Genomic DNA, 10,000 nt, shown 5'->3' on the forward strand with positions numbered 1-10,000 from the left:
ACAAGGGGGCAGCGGCAGCCATGCCAACAGGGGGGAATCGGCAGCGCAGATTTTTCGACGAACATGGGCTGGACGCTGGACTGGCCGGGCCATGCAGGAAAATTCATCGAGGGGACACGCTGAAGAAACAGCGCTGGTTTAGACACGGTGGGCGCAGTGTTGGAATCGGCAGCGCCGATGAAACCGGCAAAGTCGGCAGAATTGGCAGCGGGTGCTGGCGATGGGTCTGGACGGGCTGGATAGTCCAAGGCTCGACGAGAAAGACCGCAGGTTGAGACACTGGGGCAGTGGCAGCCCGCGGGACAGTGTTGGCAGATTCGGCAGCGCAGATTTGTGCGGCTGCAGGTTCGTCGGGGAAAATCGGCAGCGCAGATTTTTCGACGAACATGGGCTGGACGATGGACTGTCCAGGCCAGGCAGGAAAATTTGTCGAGGGGACACGCTGACGAAACAGCGCTGGTTCAGGCACGGGGGGCAGTGTTGGAATCGGCAGCGCCGACGAAATCGGCAAAGTCGGCAGAATCGGCAGCGCAGATTTTTCGACGAACATGGGCTGGACGCTGGACTGGCCGGGCCATGCAGGAAAATTCATCGAGGGGACACGCTGACGAAACAGCGCTGGTTCAGGCACGGCGGGCAGTGTTGGAATCGGCAGCGCCGACGAAATCGGCAAAGTCGGCAGAATCGGCAGCGGGTGCTGGCGATGGGTCTGGACGGGCTGGATAGTCCAAGGCTCGACGAGAAAGACTGCTGGTTTAGACACTGGGGCAGTGGCAGCCCGCGGGACAGTGTCGGCAGATTCGGCAGCGCAGATTTGTGCGGCTGCAGGTTCGTCGGGGAAAATCGGCAGCGCAGATTTTGCGACGAACATGGGCTGGACGATGGACTGTCCAGGCCAGGCAGGAAAATTTGTCGAGGGGACACGCTGACGAAACAGCGCTGGTTCAGGCACGGCGGGCAGTGGTGGAATCGGCAGCGCCGACGAAATCGGCAAAGTCGGCAGAATCGGCAGCGCAGATTTTTCGACGAACACGGGCTGGACGGTGGACTGTCCAGGCCAGGCAGGAAAATTCGTCGAGGGGACACGCTGAGGAAACAGCGCTGGTTCAGACACGGTGGGCGCAGTGTTGGAATCGGCAGCGCCGAGAAAATCGGCAAAGTCGGCAGAATCGGCAGCAGGTGCTGGCGATGAGTCAGGACGGACTGGATAGTCCAAGGCTCGATGAGAAAGACCGCTGGTTTAGACACTGGGGCAGTGGCAGCCCGCGGGGCAGTGTCGGCAGACTCGGCAGCAGTGTCTGCCGATTCGGCAGCGTTGGCTTGTTGGCGCGGGGGGCCGATGCGAGTGGGGACTTGGGCAGCGGGCAGTGAAAGCAAGAGTTTCCCCGATGCTGCCGGGAAAAACGCTCCCCGGGATGGCCGGGTGAGATGACCCGGCGGCCCGCGACGGGTCATTCAATTCCATGCCCCGTCAACATAACTCCCGATGTACTGTTTGCTTTTTCGGAAGAAGAGATCCATCCCCCCATCCTCGGCCAGCCAAAAACGCTCCAATTAATGGCCGGGTGAGATGACCCGGCGGCCCGCGACGCGTCATTCAAATCACTGCCCTATCGGCTACAACTGCTGATGGGTGGGATTAGAGGCCTGCTGTTAGGGCTCTAGGCGCGGGGACGCGCCAACGAAGGCACACTGCCTAGAATTCGGCAGCGATGGACAGCGGCAGCCTTGCATAGGCAGAAACGAATTCGGCAAGCAGCGTGCAATGATCTATGCGAGTCTTTGAGCTACGACTTGGCATGGATGTGGGGGCTTAGATACTGGACCTTCTAAGTCAGCAGCTGACGCAGCAGAACAGGCAGTTGGGACTGCCAAGTAGACAGCCAGGAAATGGGGGAAGTGGCAGCTTCATGGGAGGCAAAACGTGGGAGCATAACTGGGGTGTTCTCCATGCCACTAAGTCCTGGAAACATGGGATCATGGGTAAGAGGTAGTGCTCCACTATGTCCTGAAAACATGGGATCATGGGATGGAGGAAGTGCTCCACTAGGTCCCGAAAATGGGGGATAATGGGGGGGAGCCTGCAGCTCATGTATGTCTATAAATAGGCTTGCCAAGCCTCTGTTGTGGAGCTTGCGATTTTGTGCATAGCACACACACTCTTGTTGTGTATTCCTTTGTTGATGAGATAAATAAAGGTTGAGAGGGATTCTTGTAATCTTGTTGTGCTTGCTTGTGTTGGTTTCCTTGTTTGCGACGAAGCTATTGTGAGAACCTCTTTGGGTGAGCGAAACACATAGTCGTAGGGAAACACGAGCGAAAAGAGTGAGGCAAGGCTGAGTCTAGTCGGGACTAGACTGCCGCATTGGGTTGAATTTCGTTGCGAAAAATTTAACCCCGTGACAATTGGTATCAGAGCACGGTTGATTCTAACAACGTGCAGCAGAAGTCATGGAAGCTATTCGGGAACGGTTGACGCGTCTTGAGACTTTGATAGGGTCGGATGAAGAAGACGAAGAACGTTCTATTATGGATCGCTTGAAGGAAGCTATGGAAAGCGCTGAAAGGGCTGAGAGCCTGTATATTTCTCTTGCGGCAGAATCGAGTGAACGATTGGCTGCTGCCGAAGAGACGATTGCCATTCTAAAGAGGGCAGTGACAAACGCTCCTATTGGGGTAAGTAATTCGAAACCTAAAGTGCCTGAACCAAAGTGTTTTGGTGGAGCAAGAAGTTCCAAAGAGCTGGAGAATTTCTTGTGGGATATGGAACAATACTTTAGTGTTGCGAAGATTGGCGCGGCTGAACAAGTGGATCTTACCGTGATGTATCTCACGGGTGATGCGAAGCTTTGGTGGCGAACGAGAACCAAAGAGGACTTAAGTGCTGGACGTCCAAAGATTGAGACGTGGGATTGTCTCAAGCAAGAGCTGAAAGAGCAGTTCCTTCCGAACAACACGTCGTGGATTGCGCGGGAGGAACTTAAAAGACTCAAACATGACAGGTCAGTTCGTGATTATGTTAAGTCTTTCAGTTCTTTGATTCTCGACATCGAGAATATGTCCGAGGAGGACAGGCTATTCAACTTCATGTCCGGATTGCAAACTTGGGCGCAAGCGGAACTAAGGCGACAGAATGTAAAGGATCTGTCCTCCGCTATTGCTGCTGCGGACAGTTTGATTGATTTTAAATCAACTACTAGAGAGGGCTATACATCAACCTCCTTCAAGTCTAAGGGAAGAAACAAGGAGGAAAGAACGAGGAAGAAGTTCGGTGGGGGTGCATCGAGGGCTACTGCCGCGGAGAAGGGCAAGGCCAAGTTTATGGGTGCACAAGGTAAGAGTACTAAACCGAACTTTACTTGCTTCATTTGTGATGGTCCTCACTTTGCGAGGGAATGTCCAAAGAGGGAGAAGTTGAATGCTATTCGGGCTGGGGATAGCGATGAGGGGGAAGGGGTAGTTACGCACGTCAACCCTATGCGTGTGATAAACTGCCTGGTAGCTAAATCAGGGGATGGGGCTGCTGAATCCCGCCCTGTCGATAGAGACTTGGCAAGGATTGATGCACTGCGGAAAGGGAAGTCAGGGGCTACGGACAATCTAATGTATGTGAAGATTGTGGTAAATGGCAAAGACGTGAATGCTATGCTGGATTCAGGTGCAACGCACACGTTTGTGGCAGATCGGCTGGTGAAAGAACTTGGCCTGCGGCTGAGTGACAGCCACACATCCATGAAGGCAGTAAACTCAAAGGCACAGAGGATTGCTGGGATGTCTTACGATGTGCCGATAACGCTGGATCAGTGGAGAGGTAAGCATGATGTGCTGGTCGTAAATCTTGACGATTACGATATTATTCTTGGCCTAGATTTCTTACGAAAAGCCAAGGTTGTCTTGATGCCTTATCTCAATGGAATGATGATTGCAAGTGAGGGATGCCCTTGTTTCGTCCCATGTTGTAATGTCGCAGCTGCGAATGTGGTGAAAAAGGGGAAGAGCTTGGTCTCGGCAATTGCTATTGATAAAGCATTGCGGAAAGGAGGGGAAGTGTTTCTGGCAACAATAGTTGACGAGAAGGCAGACCATTGTGGTGAGGTGCCGAAAGAAATTGCTAGCGTGCTGCAGCAATTCGAAGATGTGATGCCGCCTCAGCTACCCAAGAAACTCCCGCCTAGGAGGGCCATTGACCATCGAATTGAGCTGGTGCCAGGGGCAAAGCCACCATCTCAAGCCCCTTACCGAATGTCGCCAAGGGAATTGGCAGAATTGAGGAAACAATTGGAAGAGCTGATTGACTCAGGGTTTGTCCGGCCTTCCAAGGCTCCGTATGGTGCTCCGGTTTTGTTTCAAAAGAAGGCGGATGGAAGCCTTCGCATGTGTGTGGACTACCGAGCACTCAACAAGGTAACAATCAAAAACAAATATCCTGTTCCTTTAATTCAGGATTTGATGGACAGATTGTGTGGAGCCTCAATCTTTACAAAATTGGACTTGCGATCGGGGTATTGGCAAGTGCGGGTTGCTGATGGTGATGAGCATAAAACTACTTGTGTGACAAGGTATGGCTCCTATGAGTTTCTAGTTATGCCATTTGGCCTAACAAATGCTCCAGCAACATTTTGTAATCTAATGAATGACGTGTTATATGATTTCTTAGACAATTTTGTTGTAGTCTACTTAGATGACATTGTAATCTATAGTAGAGGCATTGAAGATCATGTAACTCATCTCTCTAAAGTCCTAAGTAGGTTGAGAGAATATGAATTGTATGTAAAGAGAGAAAAGTGTGAGTTTGCAAAAGCTGAAATTATGTTCCTAGGCCACTTGATTGGGGAAGGACAAGTGAAGATGGATCCAAGGAAGATTCAAGCCATTGTTGAATGGACAGCACCAAAATCTGTCCCGGAATTGAGATCATTTTTGGGGCTTGCAAACTACTACAGACGATTCATTGAGGGTTATAGCAAGAAGACAACTCCTCTCTCGGATCTTCTCAAGAAGAGTCGGAGATGGGAATGGACGGTTGACTGTCAGCAAGCTTTTGAGAAGCTGAAGACAGCGGTAGCGTCAGCTCCAGTCTTGGGGCTGCCTGATTTTGAGAAGCCATTTGAAGTGCATACGGATGCTTCGGATAGGGCTATTGGTGGAGTACTGGTGCAAGATGGACATCCGGTTGCTTTCGAGAGTCGGAAGCTAAATGATGCGGAACAGAATTACTCGACGCATGAGAAAGAAATGACGGCAGTAGTGCACTGCCTTGGCATATGGAGAGTATATCTGTTGGGGCCGAAATTTGTTGTCAAGACTGACAATGTTGCCAACACATTCTTCTGGACGCAGAAGAAATTGTCGCAGCGACAAGCTCGGTGGCAGGAATTCTTGGCCGAATATGATTTTGTATGGAAGCACAAACCAGGAAGCCACAATCAGGTTGCGGATGCACTTAGCAGACGCGAAGTAATCGCTACTGTTCTTGCTATTGTTCAGGTGGAGTCGGACATGCTGTGTCGACTTCGTCAAGCTGCGGGGGAGGATGCAGCGTACAAGAAATTGGTTGAGCTTGTACAAGAAGGGACAATACGGAGGTATTGGTTGGAACAAGACTTACTCTATGCAAAGGGGGGTCGAATCTTCGTGCCAAAGGGAGAGCTGCGGAAACACTTATTGATGGAGACTCATGATCCGCAGTGGGCTGGACATCCAGGTAGAGAAAGGATGGTTGCTCTCCTGTCGCAGACTTATTATTGGCCGAAGATGGAGGAAGATGTAGAACTTTATGTCAGGACTTGTCTAGTGTGCCAACAAGACAAGACGTTAAGGCAGCGTGAGGCAGGCTTGTTACAGCCGCTGCCGATTCCAGAAAGGCCTTGGGTATCGGTCTCAATGGATTTCGTTGTTGGTTTTCCAAAGGTGGATGGCATGAACACAATCATGGTTGTTGTGGACAGATTCACTAAGTATGCGGTGTTTGTCGCTGCCCCGACGGTGTGTACAGCCGAAGTGGCCGCTGAATTATTCTACCGCAACGTGGTGAAATACTTTGGAGTACCTTCAGACATTGTAAGTGATCGTGATGTGAGATTCACGGGTAGATTCTGGACAGCATTGTTCAACATGATGGGAACAAGGCTGAAGTTTTCGACTGCCAATCACCCGCAAACTGATGGACAAACGGAAAGGATAAATGCTTTGCTGGAGGAATATTTGAGACACTACGTGACAGCGACGCAGCGAAACTGGCTGGAGTTGCTGGATAGTGCGCAGTTTTGCTATAATCTTCAAAAATCCTCGGCAACGGAAGCAAGTCCGTTTGAGCTAGTTTTGGGAGCCCAACCCCAAACTCCTGCGGAGATTGCAGTGCAGATATCGGGTGGGAAGAGTCCAGCGGCGTACAGGTTTGCGATGGAACGGCAGGAACTGTTTGAGCAAGCCCAAGATAGCTTGCGTAAGGCAAGGAAAAGGATGCTCAAATATGCCAATCAAAAGCGAAGATTGCTGGAATTCAGTGTGGGTGACAAGGTGTTACTCAAGTTAACTCCGCAAATTTGGAAGAAAATTGTGGGGACGACGAAGCACCGAGGGTTGGTGCCAAGGTATGACGGGCCTTTTGAGGTCATTGAAAAGGTAGGGGCTGTGGCATACAGATTGGAGCTGCCCGAACGGCTGAAGCTTCATCCTACTTTTCACGTAAGTTACTTGCGGCCTTTTTATGAAGATCATGAGGATCCAAAAAGAAGTAAGTCGCAACGGGCTCCTCCTACGATTCATAAACAATTTGACGATGGTATTGTCAAGATTATGGATCATCGTAGACTCGGCCAGCATCGAAAGAATCGGCGGACAGAATTCTTGATAAAATGGAAGAAAAATGAGGAGGTTTCGTGGGAAAAGGACACAGACTTATGGCAATTTGAGGACCAAATACAAGACTACCTCACATCTATTCCGACGAGGGCGTCGGACTCTTCTAGTGGGGGTGGTTTGTTAGGGCTCTAGGCGCGGGGACGCGCCAACGAAGGCACACTGCCTAGAATTCGGCAGCGATGGACAGCGGCAGCCTTGCATAGGCAGAAACGAATTCGGCAAGCAGCGTGCAATGATCTATGCGAGTCTTTGAGCTACGACTTGGCATGGATGTGGGGGCTTAGATACTGGACCTTCTAAGTCAGCAGCTGACGCAGCAGAACAGGCAGTTGGGACTGCCAAGTAGACAGCCAGGAAATGGGGGAAGTGGCAGCTTCATGGGAGGCAAAACGTGGGAGCATAACTGGGGTGTTCTCCATGCCACTAAGTCCTGGAAACATGGGATCATGGGTAAGAGGTAGTGCTCCACTATGTCCTGAAAACATGGGATCATGGGATGGAGGAAGTGCTCCACTAGGTCCCGAAAATGGGGGATAATGGGGGGGAGCCTGCAGCTCATGTATGTCTATAAATAGGCTTGCCAAGCCTCTGTTGTGGAGCTTGCGATTTTGTGCATAGCACACACACTCTTGTTGTGTATTCCTTTGTTGATGAGATAAATAAAGGTTGAGAGGGATTCTTGTAATCTTGTTGTGCTTGCTTGTGTTGGTTTCCTTGTTTGCGACGAAGCTATTGTGAGAACCTCTTTGGGTGAGCGAAACACATAGTCGTAGGGAAACACGAGCGAAAAGAGTGAGGCAAGGCTGAGTCTAGTCGGGACTAGACTGCCGCATTGGGTTGAATTTCGTTGCGAAAAATTTAACCCCGTGACACCTGCCATGGTGGTGAGGGGCGGCGAGGACCGTGAAAGCTAGAGTTTTTCAGAGGCTGCCGGGAAAAAGGCCCCTCGGGTGGCGGGGTGCGAGGACCAGGCGCGTCATTCAATTCTCTTCCCTATCAACTTGGCTCCCGTTGGCGGGATTGGAGGCCTACTGTTTGTTACAGGGCTAAAATCGTCAGGGGAAGAGCTGACGAAACAATGCTGGTTTGGATGCAGGGGGTAGTGTTGGAATCGGCAGCGCGGACAAAATCGGCAAAGTCGACAAAAAAGACTGTTGGTCTGGACATCGGGGCAGCGGCAGCCATGCCGACAGGGGGGGAAATCGGCAGCGCAGATTTGTGCAGCTGCAGGTTCGTCGGGGAAATCGGCAGCGCAGATTTTTCGATGAACATGGGCTGGAAGATGGACTGTCCAGGCCAGGCAGGGAAATTCGTCAAGGGGACACGCTGACGAAAGTAGGCTCGTCGGTGAAAATCGGCAGCGCAGATTTTTCGACGAACAGGGGCTGGATGCTGGACCGGCCGGGCCAGGCAGGAAAATTCGTCAGGGGGGCACGCTGACGAAAAGAGGGGCTGCCGCGTGGAAAATCGGCAGCGCAGATTTTTCGACGAACATTCGTCAGGGGGGCACGCTGACGAAAAGAGGGGCTGCCGCGTGGAAAATCGGCAGCGCAGATTTTTCGACGAACAGGGGCTGGATGCTGGACCGGCCGGGCCAGGCAGGAAAATTCGTCAGGGGGGCACGCTGACGAAAAGAGGGGCTGCCGCGTGGAAAATCGGCAGCGCAGATTTTTCGACGAACATTCGTCAGGGGGGCACGCTGAGGAAAACAGGGGCTGCCGCGTGGAAAATCGGCAGCGCAGATTTTTCGACGAACATTCGTCAGGGGGGCACGCTGAGGAAAACAGGGGCTGCCGCGTGGAAAATCGGCAGCGCAGATTTTTCGACGAACAGGGGCTGGATGCTGGACCGGCCGGGCCAGGCAGGAAAATTCGTCAGGGGGGCACGCTGACGAAAAGAGGGGCTGCCGCGTGGAAAATCGGCAGCGCAGATTTTTCGACGAACAGGGGCTGGATGCTGGACCGGCCGGGCCAGGCAGGAAAATTCGTCAGGGGGGCACGCTGACGAAAAGAGGGGCTGCCGCGTGGAAAATCGGCAGCGCAGATTTTTCGACGAACAGGGGCTGGACTGGCCGGGCCAGGCAGGAAAATTCGTCAGGGGGGCACGCTGACGAAAACAGGGGCTGCCGCGTGGAAAATCGGCAGCGCAGATTTTTCGACGAACAGGGGCTGGACTGGCCGGGCCAGGCAGGAAAATTCGTCAGGGGGGCACGCTGACGAAAGTAGGCTCGTCGTGGAAAATCAGCAGCGCAGATTTTTCGACGAACAGGGGCTGGACGCTGGACTGGGCCAGGCAGGAAAATTCGTCAGGGGGGCACGCTGACGAAAACAGGGGCTGCCGCGTGGAATGGCAGCCTACACGCAGATGCGAATTCGGCAGCGCACGATGGCTTGAGCAGGTCATGGGTTCGACTTGGCGCGATCTGAAACCTGGACGAGGGACTGTCGACGCTGGACGAGCCAGCGCGGTGGCCTGTCGTGCCCCGTTCAGGGGGGGCCTGCCGCGGAGACAGCCCTCGCGGGCTCGACAGCGCAGGCCAGCGTCCCCGACGTCGCTGGCCGCGGCAGGCGAGCTGCCGGGGTTCCCGCATTCCTACAAGAAAACGTCGTGCTTTCCACATGAAACCAATCCAGTAAAATCAGCCATATTTTTATGAGGCTGCCCACTGAATTTGGGGTCATTCCGGGCCGGTTCCTAGTTTTGCGGATTTACTCGATTTCTAATGGTAGGAAAATTAAAACAAATACTTCCCGACCTCGAAAAATTCTGGGAAAATTAATGAAGGTGGATTGGATTTTTGCCAACCTCTCTGCAAAATTTCAGCTCAAAATACCAAGAAATGAATTTTTTAGAGGGGGGGTGACAGCTGGGACCTAGTAGTGTCTCCCCCTGCCAGAGCTGCAATGACACTTATTGCTCTTTAGGGAGCCACCAGGCCGGCGCCCCTCAAAGACCACACGCGCGCGCGCGCCCGCCCGCGCTGGGCGCTGGGGCGCTGGGGCCTGAGGGCCTGGGGCCCTTGGGGGCCCTTGGGCGCTTGGGCGCGCGCGCGCGGCCCCCGCAGCCATGCCGCGCCGCGCGACGCGCGGACAGCCCCTGCTGGCTTGCTCTCTCGCCCGCGGGGGGGCTGCCTTCG

The sequence above is a fragment of the Populus nigra genome, chromosome 2 (assembly GCF_951802175.1).
Source record: "Populus nigra chromosome 2, ddPopNigr1.1, whole genome shotgun sequence".
Classification (NCBI taxonomy): Eukaryota; Viridiplantae; Streptophyta; class Magnoliopsida; order Malpighiales; family Salicaceae; genus Populus; species Populus nigra.